This window comes from Prionailurus viverrinus, chromosome B1 (genome assembly GCF_022837055.1).
Source record: "Prionailurus viverrinus isolate Anna chromosome B1, UM_Priviv_1.0, whole genome shotgun sequence".
Taxonomy (NCBI): domain Eukaryota; kingdom Metazoa; phylum Chordata; class Mammalia; order Carnivora; family Felidae; genus Prionailurus; species Prionailurus viverrinus.
This window is the reverse complement of record NC_062564.1, coordinates 170158986-170180801: the sequence shown is the minus strand read 5'-3', so window position 1 is coordinate 170180801 and position 21816 is coordinate 170158986. Positions and strand designations below refer to the sequence as shown.

The 21816-nt window shown below is 39.7% G+C and overlaps 1 long non-coding RNA gene across 1 annotated transcript; it reads right to left on the bottom strand.

Moving 5' to 3' along the window:
• Positions 1-650: 650 nt before the first annotated feature.
• Positions 651-20473, bottom strand: LOC125164407 (uncharacterized). Its single transcript, XR_007151754.1, has 5 exons — positions 20432-20473; positions 19558-19782; positions 5667-5767; positions 2953-3095; positions 651-1352 (listed from the first exon to the last, which is right to left on the bottom strand). It is a non-coding gene; the product is annotated as an uncharacterized LOC125164407 (long non-coding RNA).
• Between the last annotated feature and the right edge of the window lie 1343 nt (positions 20474-21816).

Sequence of the window (21816 nt, the reverse complement as noted above, 5' to 3'; positions counted from 1 at the left end):
ATTTTTGTCACTGGTTCAAAGTGAAAAGTGTTTGCTTGTCTTATACCAGTAATTTTTAAATCTGAAATCCAGGAGATGCTGTGAGAGATATTCATCATGATTCAAATAAAATAGACAAATCTTCAAATAAAAAACTGGAATGCCATTATCTTGTGCTTCTTCAAATATCTAGTTGTGCTTATTAAAGAAAAGTGACATAGGACTTAGATATTATTACTTGGTAGTTTCTATTAGTGCTGACATCCCATCTGACAGCTTTGAAAGATGTTTCTAACTAAATTATTCAGTGATTTTTTTTGTGGGCTAAAATGATCCAATGACCAAATATGAACAAAAATTCACATGTGTAAATACCCCCTCCACCCCCGCCATATAATTTCCCAGACTGCATTTGTACAATGTTTTGCCAAGTAATTCTATCAATTCTTTCATGCATAGGAAGTCCTAACACAAAGGCTACTAGTATTTTTAGATTCCCCCCACCGCCCTGGATGTAGGTATAGGGTATGAACTCAAACACAGTATGGAAGATTTGACATTCTGAGATCTGAACAAAACCCACATGGTTATATAATTTTGACAAGGAAAATGATGGTAAGTTTTTAGTAAAACATCTTCTTCTGAGATCTGATGTAGACATAGGCTTTCTTTTGAAATTCTTGTTGCCTCTTATGTTGAGAGCTTAAATATAGCTCAAGGGGGATGAATCTCTAACTCTTCTCTAATGGACTCTCAGTTTTATTTAACTTTTTCTGAGTAGATGAGAGATTCTTGCCATCATCCTCCTTGGCTCATAGTTCAGAGCCTGGGAATAGAAAAGTTTCATCTTTTTTCATGCTTTCTTCTTCCTCAAACTGTTGTCTTAAGAAAAGCCAAGTGATGAAGTAGAGTATTTGCTAAAAATGTGCTGCTTGATGAGATACTGAGCACTTCCTTGGTAGTTTGAAAAATAAAGTCTCTAAAAACTCCCTTGAATTTTTGATAAGTGAGGATGACTTAGAATTGGCGGGGTAGTATCTGCCTCAGTTATAGAACAAAATTGATCGAGAATCGACACACGTAATTATGTTCATAACTTTTTTTTTTCCAGAATGGTGAACAATGACGTTGATGAACACATTCGGAATTAAATGTGATTGAAGTACAATGTCCGTTTTTTGTTTTTCAGTCTGACAGGTATTTTCCCAAACTCTTGCCACCACAGCAGATCTGGGCGAAATGCAGTGACATCATTTTTTTTTTTTAATGGTCTGAAAAAAGGTTGTGGCTGCTGCTAATAAATGAGCCAGTATTCTTCACTGCTTGTCACACCAAACCCTGGAAGTCCGTTTTGCTTTTATGCAGGTATCGTTCTATAATAAGAAAACAAGTTAAGGAAATCAGTGGCACTTGAAGAACAAAATCTCACATGAAACTGTTAGTCGGGCTGTGACGACATAACTTACCCAAGCGGTGGGTGTCAAAGTGTGTGGAAAGACCTTCATAAAGAAACGCTTCGACAGTTATGAATCCAACCTCACCAGTATCTTCCAAGGAACTGTAAGCTTTCCCTCATCCCTTCCAAAACGTCTAGCCAAGAGAATAATAAACTACCCCCAGGCACGTTTAGTGCAACGTGTGACCACCATAGTAGTATGCAGTTAGTTCCTTTGCTTTTGAGGTGAAAAGGAGAGTTTCAACATCTGGGTTTCAAAGACCACGCCGATCTGAACAGGACAAGGCCACTGAAGTGGGCACGCAAATATTGCATTTGGCCTGCTCACTTGAAGCCCTTTTCTAGCTGTGCGCGTGTTTTCCCAAACCATTCATCTCATATCGGATTTCCTGCAAACATATAGACACCTTCTGCCCCCTTGCACAACCCCACCTAATGCTTTATTCATTTGATTGATTTATTTATACTATGCCTCTTTCTCCCAGTGCTCGGACGTGAACTTAATACACATTCAATACCCAAGGCAAACCCGGCAGCCAAAACCGGTTTCAATGAAAGTAAATACTTACTAGGAAAGTATGGAAGGAGGAGCCATGCGTTATATGCTAAGGATCTTCCAAAGGTGTTCCAAAAATAAAGATACTTTTGCCTCTGAAAACTTTTAGAGCACACAAATGGGTTGCCAGTCACCCTCAAAGCAGCACAGAATGAGAGAGAAGCCCGGGTTTTGAGGGCTGCTTTTTCATGATGACTGGACTGTCAGTCTTTTTTTTTTTTTTTTTAATGTCTTTATTTTTATTTCTGAGAGAAAAGAGAGAGAGACAGAGACAGAATGTGAGCAGGGGAAGGGCAGAGAGAGAGGGAGACATAGAATCCCAAGCAGGCTCCAGGCTCCAAGCTGTGGGCAGAGAGCTGGATGCAGGTCTCCAACCCACGAATCATGAGATCATGACCTAAGCTGAAGTCGAACGCTCAACCGACTGAGCCATCCAGGTGCCCCTGGACTGTCAGTCTTTAAGGGTAACTTATAAACCATTGCCAAACTCCATTCCCACAGACCTCTCAATATATTAAGGGAAAATAATACATTAAAAACATAGTGATATTATGCCCTTCCAAAAAGATATACAATGTTTTGTGGGACTTCTGAGTTTGAAAACTTTTGAGAAGTTTGGTCATCTTCAGAGAAACTGACCGGGCTCCAGATCGTATGAGCAGAAGTATTATTTAAGATGAAAATGATGTAACGGAATGCCTGGAATTTAACTGTAGAATTACTAAGAACATAGGCTCTGTGCCTTCCACAGCATGTGAAAAACCGCTGATAGCAGAATTCAATAAGCTTTTTATCAGACACGGGACAACTGCAAACACAGAAGCCTCTCATGTATTCTCCGTATAACACCTTGGTATATGAATGACTGAGATTTGCAGCTATCAGAAGAGCTGGGGTCAAGGGAGCCAGCATAGAGGATCTCAGCCTGCAACACCAAACAAATGAGTTCTCAAGTCCTCACCTGGAAGCCATGTACTTCTTACGCATCTCCAGGAAGGCTGGAGTCGTCAGTGCTCAGTCTTCAGTGGTGAGGCTGGTGGTTCTTTAACTCCCTAGGATGACTCTGGGTCTCGTGATTGTCCACACATCAGAGGGCAGCGGCCTCTGGAAAACAATGGCTCCTTACCAATCTCATGCAAATGCCTCTCTTTGTCAAGTTCTAGCCCAGAACTACACAAAGAAGAGGACTGTGGACAATATAGAATATAGTCCTTACCTTTACAGTCCTTACCTGTAGTCCTGGTTTAGATGCCAAAGGTATGGCGGTCGTGATAAATTGACAGTGAATTCTCTAGCCCAGTTTTTGAATTTTTTAAAATTTTATTTTAGAGAGAGATAGTGCACCAGCGGGGCAGATGGTGGAGGGGAAAGAGAGAGAGAGGAGAGAGAGAGAGAGAGAGAGAGAGAGAGAGAATACAAAGCAGGCTCTACACTCAGGGCAGAGCCCGTAGCCCAGTTTTTGAAGGCAACTTCATGGAAGAACAGGAAATTGTGTTTCAGATATGAAAACCTGAAAACTACTGGCAGAAGTAGACACTGGAGGGAGAAAATCTGACACTCAGTTTACAAAGTATCTCATATAGGCAAACTATAGAGTTCTGGAAGTCTGACTTCTTAGTGCTTGACACATTACTTTAGGAATGCCAGTTATTAAAGGATGTGACCTAAAAGAAAAAATTGCTTTAAAATGGTTAAGCTACAAGTTTCTGTGGTGAGCATATATTGAGTTTCTGCCCAGCTCGTGAACCAATAAACTCTTCTTTGCTATAGAAATTTATGACAACCCTAGTTCCCAAAGCCACATAATGAAATCTTTGTTCATAGTTGATTTGACCATGGGAAAGCAGTGGCTCCAGGGAGACTGAGTAGATTCTTCCTTCAGGGGGCTTAGGGGAGGCGCAGGGCTTCTCTTGCGCATACCAGATCTAAACCTGGTCGCTTGGGGTTACCCAGACTTTGCTGCCATGTAGACAGGCAGAGAGAGATGATGTGGGCAGAGAGAGCGTAACAGGCTGAAGCGTGTGATGAGAGCCCTACCTCTCCCCGGTTCCGGATTGCAGTCTCTTTTGGAGCCACGGAATTGTTGCCCTTGGAAGCTGTGAAATATCCCTGCGTCCATCTAGTAAATTCCATCTCCTCAGCCTGTCTGAGCTGTTTTTTTCTTTTTCTTTAATATATCTTGGGTTGGATTCTGTTACTTGCCACCACAAACCACCAACAAGGGATGTTCATTACATTTAAAATACTATTCAATTTAGAGAATATCTCAGGGGCGCCCGGGTGGCTCAGTCAGTTAAGTGTCCAACTTTGGCTCAAGTCATGATCTCACAGTTCATGAGTTCGAGGCCCATGTCGGGCTCTGTGCTGACAGCTCAGAGCCTGGAGCCTGCTTCAGATTCTGTGTCTCCCTCTCTCTCTGCCTCTCCCCCACTCTCACTGTTTCTTTCTCTCGCTCGCTCTCAAAAATAAATAAAACATTAAAAAAATTGAAAACACCATTTTACCTGAAAAATAAGAATGTCTCAATTTAATTCAAGAGAGTCTGTAATGAACAAAAGGATTCCATCATTGCTTACTGTCTTTCTGATGCATTTCTTCACTTCTGAATTCTTATTTATCCTGCTGTCCTGTGATTTTTGAGGTTTTAACTGACCTTCCTCCTCCTGTCTCCCACCTTCCCAACTGGTAAGAAGATGAGAAGAGAAATACAATCTGAAACCCAAACCATGTAGTTTGGACTTTGCTAAAAGTGGCAGTAAATGTGAGACAATTAAATTTAATGACAAAAATGAGGTTCTAGTAAGGCTTCGAGGTAGTCTGTTCCTAAGCCTGGGAGGCAGATAAAGTACAATACTATCTCTTAGCAATATAACCAAAGCTATACCCCAGAGACAATGCATTGGATTGCACATCAAATGACAGATTGCCAATTTCTCTTCAACAAGGTAATTGGCCACACTGGTAAGTATATTATTGCTGATATAAAATATTGTAATAGGTAATAAGAAACCTGGGCTAGCAATGGCAGATTTAGAAGAGAGTTACAAATTTAGCAGAGGAGCATTTATTTGCAATCGACTTTCATACAAGTTTAAGAGACAGAGAAGGCTAGAGACAGAAGGGAGCAATTTCTTGTTGGCACAGGCTTTACTAAAGATATAAGAAGAAATGTGTATTATTGCCGAGATCTACTTCATCATTCTCCTAGGAAAAAACCATGACAATCACTTCATGTATTATTTCTAACCATTGTTTTCATATTACAGCATTAAAGCTGATTTGATTCACTTAGGCCAAGACACAAAATGTGACCACAAAAGCATTCAACAGGAAACATTTATGCCTTAAATAATTCAGCCCGCAGAAGAATTCAGATTACTTAGTTTCCTTTAAATAATTTACGGGTGGCACTCAGGGCACTGAATAATCCACCTTTGAATTGCGGAGCAAAATTATGGTATGTAAGTTTTGATATTCAAATCTTGGATGTCTTTCCTTTCTCACGCCAGCATAATGAATCTGGAAGGAATTGTTTTAAACAGGACAGGTCGTGAGTAGGTTTTGAAAGTGCCAGCTCTTAACAGCTTATCAGCACTCTTCGCAGTGGGCTGCAAGAGCACAGAATCTAAGGCCCGCCCGGTGTCAACCTTGCTGTACTTTTCCTGCAAGACTTACATGGCACAAATCCGCTTCCCTTTTCGGACACTATGTACTTCTTTTAGAACGACCACTGTCTCCTTGAATGCTTGATATATTGCTCTTCAAAGATGTTGGTCCTGTAGCAAATAAAAAAGCTTCCGGTTTGGGAAGAATAGGTGAATTGTGTTCAGGTGCATTCGAGTCATGATACAGCTTTTGGTACAAAACGTTTCAAATAATTTAGAGATCTGCATAAGGAAGCCACAGAGTTCTCCCTCACCACTCCAACCCAGGCGTTTGCTAATTGAGTTGTTTGCTGTCAAAACACAACATTTTCTAATTGCTTTTATTCTTTTCCAAGTTTATTTATTTTTGAGAGAGAGAGAGACACACACACACAATGCAAGTGGGGGAGGGGCCAAGAGCGAGGGAGACACAGAATCCAAAGGAGGCTCCAGGCTCTGAGCTGTCAGCACAGAGCCTGACCTGGGGCTTAAACTCACCAACTGCGAGATCATGACCTGAGCCGAAGTCGGATACTTAACCACTGAGCCACCCAGTCATCCCGCAACTTTTTTTTTTTTTTTAAACAGCAGTTAATTAAAGTTAAACTATTAAGATAAGGGACACCTTAAATAAACAAATTTACACGATGGAGTGATTTGGTTGAGAAATTTTGTTTTTGTATAGGATTTTATTAAAAATATAGCATTAAAATTAAGAGACAAAACTAACCTAGATACTAATAAGTTTATTATACTTACTAGCCGATTTTCAAGAAACAGATAGTTTACCATCTCATGGCTGTTCATTAAAAATAGTTCCAAAGAGAACAGGCTTCTTGAAGTTTATTTTTACTGATATTTTACTTGCTGTTTTGTTTTCTCAGTTGCTATTGTTTTATTATTACCAGCAATATTTTGTTTTAAAATTAACCTTAGTGAGATATAATTGCATACGATAAAACTCAGACTTGGGAATTTTGACAATGGTGTACATTTACCTAACTAACATCCTTGAGAACATAGCACATTTCCATCGTTCAGGAAAGTTCTCTTGTGCCCCTTTGCTGCCAGTCTCTCCTGATCTCCACCCCTCGAGACCCAGGCAACTACAGATATTATTTCTATTTTTATAGGTTAGTTTTGCTTGCTCTAGGATTTCTTATCACACAGTAGTATCTAAAAACAGTAATTATATTTTTGTGTCTCCCTTTTTCATTCGGTGTAACGCCTGTGAGATTCATCCGTGTTATTACATGTATCAGTAGTTCATTCCATTTATTTACCTAGTAGTATTATGTTGTATATACGCTACAATTTCTTCGTCTATTCATTTTTTTGATGGACATTTCAGTTGTCTCCAACTTTTAGCTTTTGTGATATTTAATTAACTCTAATTGGTTATTTATTAAAATAATTTTAATTCAGAAATAATTTCAAACTTAGATAACTAAGTTACAAGAACAGTATAAAGAATTTGGTTTTAGTCATTTAAGAATTTGTCGACAGTGCGATGTTCCCTTAACCCGAATACTTTGGTGTATAATTCCTATGCACAAAGACATTCTCCTATATAATCATAATACAACCATCAAAATTAACAGTGACACATGATCACCATAGAATCTACAGAAGGTGTTTGAATAGCACCAGTTTTCCCAAGAGTTTCAACCAAAGTTGCACGTTGAAATTTGCAGTTTTTGTGTCTCTTTTTAATTGAAATATAGTTGACACATAATGTTACATTAGTTTCAGGTACATAACATGTTGCAATTTTTAAAATGCACTTTAATCAGAAACAATGGCTTAGTTTTTGCTTGCCTTTTCTGATCTTAATATTTTTAAAAATTTTTTTATGTTTATTCTTGAGAGAGAGAGAGAGAGAGCACAAGTGCAGGAGGGGCAGAGAGAGAGGGAGACAAAGAATCTGAAGCAGGCTCCAGGTTCTGAGCTGTCAGCACAGAGCCCAACATGGGGCTCGAACCCACGAAGATCATGACCTGAGCCAAAGTCAGACGCTTAACCGGCTGAGCCACCCAGCGCCCCTGATCTTAATATATTTTGATGATTACAGCCAGTTTCCTTGTAGAATGTTCCTCAATTGGGATTTTGCCTGATGTTTTCACATGATTAGATGTAAGTTATACATTTTTTTGGCAAGATTATCAGAGAAATAATGTTGTGTTCTTTTCACTGTATCCTATTAGGTGGAACACAATTTTAATTTGTCTGGTTACTGGTGATGTTAACTTTGATCATTTGATTAAGGTGGCATCTGCTGTGTTTCTCCATGTAAAATTACTCATGTGCCCTTTTGTGATTACTATTTTGTAGAGAGGTACTTTGAGACTATGCAAATTCCCATTGCTCATAAACTTTAATCATTTTAGCATCCATTGATATGGCTTGGGTGAATTAATATTACTATGCCAAATTGTGATTTTCTAATTCTATCATTCACTCTACATTTATTAGTTGAAATTATGCCAAACAAAATGCTTTCTCTTATCAGTTCATTTGTATTCATTTATTTATAGCAGGATGGCTTCATGGATTCCTATTTTTCAAACAGCTTTTAATTTGTTACAGTCGTTATTTATTTTGATATTCAGATTGTCTTAAATGCGACCAGATAATCTTTTTAAGTCAGTTTTTTTTTTGTTCTTTTTGTTCTTTTAATATGTCTCCATCACTTGAGCACTGTCTTCTTTCTGATTCAAGATTTTCCAGGCTTACTTTCTATCCTCTGCCCCAGCTTTAAAATTAGCCCTTTCACCTAGAAACCAAGATCTAGACACCAGATGTGCTTATTGCTATTGGGGGATGGTCACTACTCCAGACCTCCTCAGTGGACAGATTAGGGGAAGTGTGTATGTAAATACATATACACACTTAAGCATATAGATATTTATATAATATTTATATATCTATATTTACATATATACACGAGTTCAAGTGATGTCCTCAATTCTCGTTCTGTAACAAAGTGTTCATTCTAATTCACTCCTTTTCCATATTTGAAACTCTCTTCCCTAGAAAAACAGAGATCCCCAAATCTTCAATCTGTAACTTAGCGAATTCAGTCCCCCCATGTTTCCAATCTCCCATCGCCACTGTCACCACCCTCTTAGCCCCTTATGTGGATGCTCTCCTTGCCCTGTTTAGGTTTGTTAACAACCTACCAGGGTCACTTACAAGGGCCACTTACCCTTTTCATCTTGTTCTGGCTCCAACATCTGTCAAATGGGTGCCACTGTCCCCAACCCTGACTGACACCTCCCTGGCTTGCCCCCTCCTAATGGCTAAATTATTCAGAAAGAAAAGAAGGAAGGAAAGAAAGCAGGCTGAAGTTATATTTAAAGAGTTTATAATCTCAAAAGAGGATTTTTTAAAAGTTATCTATCTAAATCATTACCTCAGGGTAACCAACCAGGTAAAGAGAATTGAAGTATGGCTTTTCTATTTTCATGTAAGGAGCATGTTGATTAACGTATTATTCATTTGTAACTATTGCACTTAAGAACTATCAGCTCAGAGGTTTAGAACTAAAAGAGGAATTGGAACTCCATATCCAGTCACTTAACAGCTAAAATAGGGTGATGAACGTGGGATGATGTTCCCAAAGTCATATAATTGGTAGGCATTAGAACATCTGAGTTTAGTTAACAAAATCAGTAAAAAGTGTTTTCATATCTTTGATTTTTTCCTGACAATTTGTATTTCGTTTTTCATTAATGCCAATGAGGACCTTTCAGAACGATTCATTATTTCTCTGGTATAGGCAAAAAACCAAGACCCAAAAAACACTAATCATCATTTACTGAGGGCCTATTATGCGGCATATAATGTAGAAGCTTTCCATAGGCTTTTTATTGATCATTTGGGCTTTATTCTTTGTATATAATAAGAAAACCGGGGGTTCCTGGGTGGCTCAGTTGGTTGAGCGTCTGACTTTAGCTCAGGTCCTGATCTCAAGGTTGGTGGGTTGGAGCCCCACGTCAGGCTTTGTGCTGGCAACTCAGAGCCTACTTCAGATTCTGTCTCCCTCTGTCTCTGTCCCTCCCCCACTCATGCCCTCTCTCTCAAAAATACACATTAAAAAAAAAAAACCTTAAAAAAAAAGAAAAAGAAAAACTACATTCCAGAGAGGTTAATTCATTTACCCAGAGTTATATTGGTAGAATTAGGATTTACACACGACTGTGTATGATTCTAAATCTCTTCTGCTATGCTGCGGAAACTTGCTATATTTTAGGCAGAGGCCCATGCATTAGCATTAATGAAATTGGCTTAATAAAAACAATGTTTTTTGTTTTTTGTTCATATACTTGAAAAGTCCTGGGCTAAGTCTGATTTCAGCTGCAGCTTGATCCTAAGGCCTTGTCCCATGCTATTTATCTGTGTTCCTCAGCTCAGCAATGCTTTCTTCCATGTATTTCTCTGTTCTCAGTTTCCACGAGGGGCAAGTTGGTTGTAGGAGTTACTGTCACATTCAACCAGGTTTAAGGGCAGGGGGAAAGAGATGGGAGTCTTTTTCCTCTGGATTCCTGGCAACAGCTCCATCCTGTTTCACGATTCCTGGCTGTGCCATGTGTCCATCCCTTGACTAATTACTATGGCTAATTAAAGCTGTCTGCTGAAGCAAATCTCCCAAATCCTCTAGCATGGCATGAAAGTAGGCATAAAGTCCCTTTCCATAGGAAATTTGGAGTACTGTTTTAAAAGAAGAAACCTAAAGGGATGTTCGGTGGCAGAAGCAAAGGATATTTACTAAATGTCATAAAGAATTATTAGCAAGTAGAGCTCCTGATTCTATCATAGTTAACTGCCATTTACCCTGCCCCAAAGGGCCAATACACCTCCCACATCACTGTCCTGAATGTGCCTAAGGCTTTATGGTTACGTCATGGGCAAGAACACGAGTACCCTGGGCTTCAGAGTGGGGTGGGAGTAGCAGGCTGTACTTTCTCGCCAGCATCTCTAAAGCCTGCACATTCTGCCAGTGTCTCAACTGTAGGTTTTAGTCACTGTTTCCTGATATTTCTTAATTCCCATAATTTACCCTTAGCTTCCTTCTTCCCTGTGCTATCTACCTTGGCTTAGCTTCAGATTCTTATCACCTCTCTGATCTTCCCTCTCCTAAGAGCCTAGGAAATTTCAAAAGTGAAAGAAAGTCAAGTCCTAATTTTCTCACTTTGTTTCAATATTCAATATTCAGACAAGGTCAATGTTAAACTTCATACATCACATTTCTTTTTTGAGCCTTTTAAAAATTTTTTTTAAAATTAAATTCACTTATTTATTCTTGAGAGAGAAAGAGAGAGTGTGAGGGACAGAGACAGAGAATCCCAAGCAGACTCTGGGCTGGCAGTGTAGAGCCTGAGGAAGGGTTCGGTCTAACAAATGGTGAGATCATGACCTGAGCCAGAATCAAGAGTCAGGCACTTAACCGACTGAGCCGCCCAGGAACCCCTCTTTTTGATCTTGTTAGTAGGTATAAGGGTTACCATCCAGGGATAATCGAGTGTATTTATCTTACCAGTAAGTAAAAACTTAACCTATTTTCTAATTTTCCATAGTGTGTGGTGAACTCTTGAAAAGCAGTTCTCAAGCTGGGTGATTTTGTCCTAATCAAAAGTACGAAAGATAGAGAATGTTCAAGTGGAAAATCTGATTTTTTTTAATGCCATAATTAACATCAGAGATAAGAATTAGATCGCGAATAAATTAAGGAAGACAGGTGGAATTGTTAAGTCACATCCCATCGGAACTTGACACCAGTGTTGTCAGCATATTGCTATTGATTTAATAACTTCTTACCGGGGCGTAATTCAATCTTAGGACTTCTCTCCTTCAGTTAAAACATTGTGTTTTATTTCCTTAAATGGTTCTATCTGTGATGGTTAGAATGTGCTGAGTTTGACCATACATAAGAATGAGACATTGGCTGATTTTTGGATCTCAGAAGTGTAGGGGATCTTTGAGGAATTTGGAGTCATTGACAGTCACTGTAACTCATCTGTAACTGACGTGGGTCCTTGGGCTCCCCAAGCAATAGAAATTAACTAGAGGCCAAACAAGAGTTCCAGACAAGGCTTTTACTGGGGCGTATGCTGGAGCATAAGGGAGACAGCGCAAAGGAAAGGGGTCTTCAGCCTGGTCCCCCAAACAAAGGCTGGGAAATTTTTAAAGAGACTGAAGCAGGAAAGGGGTGTCATTTAAGCGTCATTGTCATTTAAGCGTCATTAAGCGTGTGGAGGTGGGGAGTTCTTGGTGCCTGTGCACGTAAATGTCATGCTTTAACGTGTATTGTAAATCTAATTAGCATGTTAAATCTCCACCCCAGGGTGTGATTTTTAGTATTATAATGAGAAAGAGAGTCCATGAAAGGTCAGTGCTGGGGTCCACCTTGGCGCAGACTGATTTGGTTGGATCTTCACTAGTCTTTGTAGTAGACTGTCCTTCAGGTAAGCATCCTGCTTCCGATTCCCTGCAAGATATGCTACTCAAAGGGCATGGACTTTCAGCTATCCAGGAACACTGGATTTTGTGGTTCAGGATGAGGGGACCCAAGTCTAGTCTCTGCTCTGTCTTATTACCACCATTTTGTTTTACCAATTTCGCATATGCAAACTACTAGCCTAGGCATTCCTAACCACTGACTCATGAATATCTTTTCTGTCATACTAATGGCAGATCAATAAGTTACTCTAACTGAAGATGAATATATCAGTACACATTTATACTGTTCACTTGATTTTCTCAAAACGCATACCAAGATCTTAAGGCATTGGGAGAGATTATAACGTCTACAACATCCATTAACATTTGATTCATAATTTGTTTGAATTTGACAGCAAAATACAGAAGATGAATCCTTTCAATGTGCCATTAATAATGAAAAAGCTCATATACCAAGACACTTCACGATTGTGTGTTCTGCTAGTTATTTAAAAAGAATAGAAACGTTTTTAGGGGGAGTTGCCTAAGCCCCACATTCCAAAATAGATGCCACAAGGTATAAAGGGATGAGTGTATGACAAACTAAAGAAATGATCTAAAGAATTCTTTGGAAGATGCATTGAAAAGCAGTTTAATTCTCCTTCAGAAGATCTACTATGTGGACCCAAACCCTATCTGCCATTTCCCATTCTGAAATATGGTAATACGGAAATTCTTTTTAAAAAACAAGTAAACAAGAAAGCACAAACTTTATGCAGCCTTCAAAGTAGTTAAAAAGGGATCAAGTATAAATAGCAACAATTCTTTCCTGTGATGACCATGTTAATAAACTAAATTAATTGTGCTTAATCATGACATAAAAATACATTTAAAATTCTTAAAAAAGACATTGATAATAATTACTGTGGAGATCCTTCACGATATGCATGCACACTACCCTAATGCCTTGCATTAGTTGCATTCTGTTTGAAGAGCAGTTGGTGTTACCTGTGACTACAGATCCAAGAGCTAAATCTCTAGGTAGTCTGTCCACACCCTAAGACATACGTTGAATTATGAATGAACAGGACTATGTCTTGGGACTAGATGATCTCCTGCGTAAGAGAGTAGCAAAAGTGCTGGTTTATTTTGTCTCCTCGTGAGCATCTAACATATCGCTTGGCACAAAGAAGTGCTTGATATGTGTTTGCTGAGTTGGATCAGTAATCATCCTGCAGTGAAGTTCTTACTGCATTGTGCTGTGATGGTTTGTTTGCTTTTAATTACTTGTTTGATTATTTAACTTACTGAGAGTAGGTCCCGGTGTTTTCAATACTGAATGCTTAGAGTCAAGTGTAGGGCTTGGCACCTATTAAGAGTCCAGTAAACATTTGTACCACAAACAAATGAAAGTTGAATTAATTATGATGCCCTTGAAAAGTACTAGATGAGAAATACCTCAAATGTGAAAGATAAAGTTACTGAAACCAGAAGTCTATGATGGATTTTCCCAGAGAGAACAAATCATAGACTCTAATTTAGCATTCAACTTTCTATTTGCATGGCTTATGGATCATATACATCGACGTGTTTTGCCTGTTACTTTCTTTTTTTTTTTTAAATTTTATTTTTTTAAATTTATTTGCCTTATTTTGAGAGAGAAAGAGAGCAAGCAGAGGAGGGGTAGAGAGAGAGGGAGAGAGAGAATCCCATGCAGGGTCCGTGCTGTCAGCACAGAACTCGATGGAGGGCTCGATCTCACAAACTGCAAGCTCATGACCTGGGCCAAAATCAAGTGTCTGATGCTTAACCAACTGAGCCACCCAAGCGTCCCTGCCTGCTACCATAAAATCAGAACTGCTTAATCCTTCACCAATAGCTATGGCTGAACAAATAAATCATGTATTTCAAATGCTGATTGCACCAGAGCCTACTGGGAGAGTACACAAACCGGCCCAATAAAATAGGAAAGGTTTGAAAGAGATTTCAGTACTCAAATAGTTTCTGTCTTACTGTTGGTATCATTGTTTTTTCTTGCCTGAACTAACTGTCCTTTTCAGGTTTTGATTTCTTGTGGACATATAACATCTCTCTAGTCTACAAAATGTCCTTCGTAGTTTTCTTAGTGTGACTGAAGTGTCACAGCCTTTAATCTTTCCCTATCTTATAAATGCTCAGTTAAGGTCTCTGACGGTTTAGAGTACAGGCGGCACAGGCAGGTTTCATGGTCAGTGAGCTGCTCCTCACCTGAGATCACTCCCGTTCTCCCGCGGTCTGAAGATTCCCAGTGTCCCAAGGGTAGCCCTGTTCTGTCCCACGGCCTGGGATGATGCATGCTCACAGTACAGATGTGGAATAGATAGGGGTTTATACATCACATGCCGTCAAGTTCTTCCACGTACAGGATTGTATGTAGAGACAGAGGAGACAATAAAGATAAAGTTACTTGAGACTTGCTTTCAAAAATAGTATGTCATGATGGGGGAAATCCAACTGCAAATTTTCTAAGAAAGGAAGGGGGATCTTTCCCCTTATTTTCTTTTTGTTTGTTTATTTGTTTATCTTTGAGAGACAGAGAGAGTGACAGCAGGGGAGGGGCAGAGAGAGGGAGACAGGGGATCTGAAGCAGACTCTGCAGCAACAGCAAAGAGCCTGATGCAGGGCTCCAACTCACAAACCGCGAGATCGTGACCCAAGCTGAGTTGGATGCTTAACCAACTAAGCCACCTGGGTGCCCCCTTTTCCCTTATTTTAAACAGGGAGAATTTGTAACATCCATTTGTCCTTACGATATCTGAGCATTTATCACATTCTAATGTATATTATTTTCTTGTTGATGTAATTATCATTGCAGACACTGCCAGGACCCCTTCCATAGGCCCTTGGCCCAGGGTGGCCTCCACACACAGAATGTTGTTAACCCTGAACACCTCTGACTCTTGGTCTGAGGGCTGTTTGGCTAACCAAGTGCTTTTGGCTCAAGAGCAAGGTAGGCTGAGTGCTAGGGAATTAATGCTCCCGGAAGCAGCCTATAGCCAATGATGGACAGGAAGTCAAGGGATGGGTATCCCACCTTCCCTGCCCCTTGCTTGGGATAACTGAAGTTCTTGTCTCTCTGCCGAGGGAGTAAAGTTCTATTGCCCAGAGGTAATTGCTAGATAATGAACTTTCTTGGCTCTGTTTTTACTTCCTTGCTTTGTTTCTCACACCCTGCAGGTATTTCCTGGGATTGTCTCCTAAATAAACTATTTACATTTGAATCCTTGCCTTAGAGCCTGTTTCTGATGGAACTCATAGCCTAGGTTATACTGCAGTGAACTGAGAGCAGGGATTCCGGCTGCTGTATGCATACATCTCACATCATAGGCTGGAACAGACTTGCACAGAGCTGGCATTCAATGCCGATTGAATGGTTTTCTGAGTTTGCACAGTAATGAATTTTCTTTGAACAGGGATCTGCATGTAATATTAGACACGCTCCTATGAATCTTCAAAATATGCTATGAAAAATTAAGTACTGGCACACCTGGGTGGTTCAGTCAGTTAAGTGTCTGACTTTGACTCAGGTCATGATCTCACGGTTCATGAGTTTGAGCCCCACATCTGGCTCTGTGCTGATAGCTCAGAGCCTGGAGCCGGCTTCAGATGCTGGATTCCCCTCTTTCTGCCCCTCCCCGACTTGTGTGAGATCGCTCACTCTCTCTCTCTCTCTCCCTCTCAAAAATAAATAAAAACATTTAAAAAAAAAAGGAATTAGGTATCCTACTCAAATGATAAAGTTATCTATTGAATATCTCTAGTGGTTGCTACATTCCGAGGTTGACTTTTAGAATGGACATCTTATTTTATCTTCATAGAGGCATGAAGAACTGGCTGAGAGGGACAGTGTCTCTGGGACCAGACTGTCTGACTTCATGGTCCACTGAAACCTTGGAAACTTCAGGAAAAGAATTTCCCTATCTATGCCTGTTTCCTTTCTTATAAAATGAAATGAAATTACCTACTTTACAGGGTTGTTAGTAAGATAATATGCGCCTTTAGCCAATATCTCACATGTTCAATAAATGTTAGCTATAAAAAGAGCTAATATGATATATCACTATGAAGAGAAATGATTCATCTTTTTTTTTTTTAACGTTTATTTATTTTTGAGACAGAGAGAGACAGAGCATGAACAGGGGAGGGTCAGAGAGAGAGGGAGACACAGAATCTGAAACAGGCTCCAGGCTCTGAGCTGTCAGCACAGAGCCCGACACGGGGCACGAACTCACAGACTGTGAGATCATGACCTGAGCCAAAGTCGGATGCTCAACCAACTGAGCCACCCAGGCGCCCCAAAATGATTCATCTTATTAGAGTTGTAGTAAGTGTGACTCATGGAATTTTGCCCAAGACTCTACAGTAAGAAGGGTGCCTGACTGGCTCAGTTGGTGGAACATCCAACTTTTGATTTCAGCTCAGGTCATGATCCAGGGTTGTGGGATCTAGCCCCATGTCTGGCTCCACACTGAATGTGGAGCCTGCTTGAGATTCTCTTGCTCCCTCTTCCCTTCTCCCCTCCTCACACACACACACACACTCTTTCTCTCTAAAATAAAAATAAACTAAAGAACATTTTAAAAAAAGGACAGTATAGTTAGTGTCAGAGTCTGGATTCGACATTTTGTCTTTCTGAACTAGCACTCCTCAATCCGTTCTCCTCTGCCCATTATGCACTACTTACTACTTTCATCCTGACCATTATCACTGAAATGGGGATGTGGAGAGAAGAAATGTTTGATCTTTCATAAATGAATTGCTCTTTTGCTAGTCAGTTTTATCATTCACCACTATGCTGTCCCTTCCTTTCCTGCCACAGTTCTACCCATCTCTGGCCAAACTGTGAGCATTCTTGCACTACTGACCTCTGGTTGAAATGCCTCCCCTATGCCACCCTCCACTTCTTCATCCTAACTCACAGTTGTTTTAGGTGTCAGCCAAGATTTTTGTGCCATCCACAAAGCCTCTCCTGATGCCCCGGCCGGAGTTAGGTAGTTCAGTGGATTGTAGATAGCCACAAGGTGTTTGACACCTGTTCCCTGTCAAGAATATGATAGAAATTTGAGATATGCATCTCATTCAGGCCTACTTTGACTGAAGGCCCAGATTGTAAGAGATTGGTAACGTTTACTCCTCGTGTCTTGAAACATCCTCTCTTACAGTCCTGAACATATAAGAAGTCCTGACAGAGTTGCCATATTACGAGGAATTCTAAGCTAGCAACATGTAGAGGGTGGAAAAAGAGAGATAGAGAGAGGTACGTGGCCAGCCTCTAGTCATTCCAGTCCTCAGCGATTTTAATTATTATAGCTAAGGTCTCAGGCATCGTGAGTAGGGACAAGCCATCCTGTCTACATTCTGCTAAAATTGCTGACCCACAGAATTATGAGATATAAAAATAACACATTAGGGCACTTGGGTGGCTCGAGTCGGTTGAGTGTCCGACTTCAACTCAGGTCATGATCTCAGGGTTTGTGAATTCGAGCCCCACATCAGGTTTGCTGCTGTCAGCACAGGGCCTGCTTCTGATCCTCTCTCCCCCTCTCTCTGCCCCTCCCCCACTTGAGCTCCCCCCCCCCCAAAAAAAAACAAATTGTTTTAACCACTATCTTTCAGGACAATTTGTAACTTAGCAGTAGATACTGGAGTTGATACCCCTCCGATCTACTTCCATGGCACTCCGTCTTATGCTACCGTAATGCCTGTAACAGTACCTCATCGTTTCTTACCGTATGTTTTTCCCACAGACTTACAAATACCCTAAGTGCAGAGATGGTGTCTGGTTCACCATCATTTCCTGGCATAGATCTGGTGCTCCACAAATATTGGCTGAATAGAGAATTTGGATATTATTTATTGGTGCATAATTATGGGAAATAAAAATAGTTTTGCATTATTGCTTTATGAATCATAATCTTTTCTCCCTGTCTCAAGATGCCTGTTATCTTTCTCATTTTTTTTTCATTAAATATCTAAGGCACATATGCTATATTGCCGACATCGTGGTGAAGGTTTGGAATACAGCAGGGAACAAGGGCCCCACAGTTCTTGCTTTCATGGAATAGATCTTACAATCTTTTCAGAGTGACAAACAAAAATTTGCATAACTAAAGATGTAATGAAAAACTATGAAAGTGGAAGCTTACACCAGAACATCTACCAGGGAGGCATAAGATAGCTTGAGAGGTCTGGAAGGCTTGCCTGCAGAAGCCACTGGAAGAATAAGTAGAAAGTAGGTTGTCAAAGAATTGAGGGTAGGTTGGAGCAGGGTAAGCATTGTGGGGAGAGGAAGCAGTTTATGGGAAGTCTCTGAAGTAGCCAATGTGTTTGCAATTTAAGAAACTGAAGAAGGTCAGTGGAGCTGGATCATAGTTTCCTTTCATTCTCCATATTCCAGAAAACCATACTTTCATTTTTGTAGTCACAGATTTTCCGTGTACCATCCCATAAGTGTTTTTCAATATCAAAGACCTCTTATTCACCTTGAAGAATGAAAGATTTTTTTTTTAAAAATTAAAATCTTAATAAAATAAAGTTAGTTCTAGCTGACTCACTTAGAGGTAATTTTTCAAAAGTTCTTAGATTTAAATATTCTTTTGTCAGCTCAACTTTAATTCCAGGGGTTTTAGAGAAAGAATAATTATATGCTGATTCTGATCTCAAAATGTCACTGAGAATAATTAACCAGAAAAGAAAGGGGTATTGTATTTAAATATTTTGTATCAGAATGAAGTGAAAAAAAAAATAGGTCTTATTCTTTTGGATTTTGAACATTATCTATGAATGCCTCTGTTCATACTATTTAATGTTTTTAAATATTTAAATAAAAATGTAAAGACATTCATGTTTTAACAGCTATATGTACAATACAATTTATAGTAATTTCATTGATATGGGGTATTATTGAAATATTTACTAATTTATAATGTAAATGTTTACAAAATAATAGAGTTGGCATAATAGCAATAGTTTAATATTATCCATAAATTAAAAGGATGAGCTTAAAGTCTCCTTGTTTTTAATTTGTAATTTCTTGCTATCATTCTGATCAGCCAAACTAAATGAGATAATATGTGTACAATACTTAAAAGAGTAATTGGCACATAGTAGTAAGCATTAATTTTTTATCATTGCTGCTTTGCCACACATCTTAACTTCTCTCTGCATACATTAGTAACATTCACCTACAAGAACTTTAAAAGCCTCTGATATGCAAATATAAAGCTTTTGTTTGCCATCAACCAAGACTAGGATTGACCCCACAGTATAATGACCCTGAAGTGTCTCCTTTTAGTATGCAGAACTCCGTATCTACTGTGACTAAGTAGAAATCATTAGGCTGCTTATTTCTGAGTAATTCAATTCCCAAAATACTCCATATATTTCTTTCTTTTTCTTGCTATTATTTCTAAAAATCAGCCAATCCTATTGTTATGAACACTTACAGGGACCTCCTGTCAAAAGGTCCTCCTCTTCTCCGTGCCTCTAGAGAGAAATGGTTTTCGCAGTCATTCATTTTACCCCTCCTTGCTTCAGTCTGGGTTCTCGGTGCCTAAGAAGGTCAAGATTCCTTCACTAGGGCTGGGTAGAGGAGTAGGAGGTGTATATGTAATACAGCTGAATTCAGTTTGAACATCCAAGCTGCCACCTTGTAGAGATCATGGTTGTACCTGCAATCCAGGAAGATCTTTAGTGACTTTACAGAAAGAACATATTCAGAGAAGTGTTACTGGTAGATTTGAGAAAACAAAGTAACCATTTACTTTGATTCCTTCACTGGGGGTGGGTAAAGAGCTAGGGGCTGTACTATAATTATAATAATAATTCAGAGGTAGTGTTTGTAGACAACCTGTCACTAACAATAAAATCATGGAGAAAAGGGTGGAAAGCAACTAAAGCCAGGTAAGAATCTTTGCTCATAAACTAGCATGAAATAGCACATCCCCTGGCTTTCTAAAATCAGCTCACTTTTGAGCATTCCCTTTCCTTTTGCTGGAAAGAGGTGGTTTGCAAGGGAATAGACAACCGCCACCCCCATCATTGTTGCTGTTCCCATTCTCTGGAGAAGTGCAGTGCACTGTGGATTTCACGTGAATGTATCCAGGTCCTGAAGATAATAGATGTTATCTGTTATCAGTGACACAAATCACTGTAGAGATATCCAGGGATCCCTCACTTGGTTCTGCTACATCTAGGTCATACCTAAAGCATGAGAGTGTTATGCCCAGAATTCGTGATCCCCAAAGACCACTAGGGAGCCAAGACCGATGCAAAAGCAAAAGAGCCATTATTTGAGCTAGCTCGAGCTCAATCCCCTACCTGCACCGATGCAGCGGTGAGATACCAGGGAGAGAGAGCGAGTTTCAAAAGCACAAAGGTTTTATTGGGGCCTAGGGGCAGTTGGTGAGGTAATGGCTGTGGCCTCAGCCGATTGGCTGGGGAAGGGTCGGAGTCCTGCTACGCAGGTCGCTGGGCATGTTTTGATCAGGAAGTTTGAACGGGTGAGCGGGAGGTTACTCAAGGGGAGGAGGCGCAGTCTGAGGTTTCTGCGATTTTCCCGGAAAAGGGGTCATGTCGGGGACATAGTCACTCAAGGTGGAGGACACAGAACAAGATGGAGTCGGCTGGCGTAGGCCTGCCCTTTCAAGAGTCTGTTGAGGCTGGGGCGCCATTGCTCAAATCCCTAAAGATGATGTGCAGTAACCCTTTTCCAAAGTCTGGCCCTCTCTTGAGGTATTGGTCTGAAGCTGTATATAGGCCTTAGCTCCTAATGAAATCCACAGACTTCTGTCTCCTGTCCTGGTCCTCAGAAAGGTCTTCTTCCAGATCTTCCTCTTTTTATGTGTTTCTCAAATGGACTCCTGTAAAGTCAAATTTCTTCTCTCTCTCTCTCTCTCTCTCTCTCTATGAAACATACCTTAATCTTGTCAGTGGGCTTGGTTTTGGGAAACAACAGTTGGGAAGGGAGATGTCTTTCAAATAAATTTGCTTTCACTACTGCTACCACATTTCCACTAAGCAAAGATGCACAGAGCAAGCTACTGATGCTTAAGTTAAAGAAGCAATAGAATGTACAAGAACAAAAATACTTCCAAATTCTCTGCTGAAACATAGAAACAAAAGCAGCATTAGTCAAATAAATGCTTTCTTTGGTCCTCTGATCATGTTTAATGATAGAAGGAAATTTATTTTTTATTTTTATATTTTACTCTTTTTAAAAATATAATTTATTGTCAAATTGGTTAACGTATAGTGTGTAAAGTGTGCTCTTGGTTTTTGGGGTAGATTCCCGTGGTTCATCGTTAACATACAACACCCGGTGCTCAACCCAACAAGTGTCCTCCTTAATACCCATCACCCATTTTCCCCTCTCCCCCACCCCCTTATCCACCCTCAGTTTGTTCTCTGTGTTTAAGAGTCTCTTATGGTTTGCCTCCCTCCCTCTCTGTTTGTAACTATTTTTTCCCCTTCCCCTCCCCCATGGTCTTCTGTTAACTTTCTCACGATCCACATATGAGTGAAAACATATGGTATCTGTCTTTCTCTGACTGACTTATTTCACTTAGCATAATGAAATAATAACGAAATGAATAATGAATAATGAAATGATTCCTTCCATAGAAGGAAATCTAAATTCTAGAGGAATTATATATATTTGTGTGTATATGCATATATATATATATATATATATATATATATATATG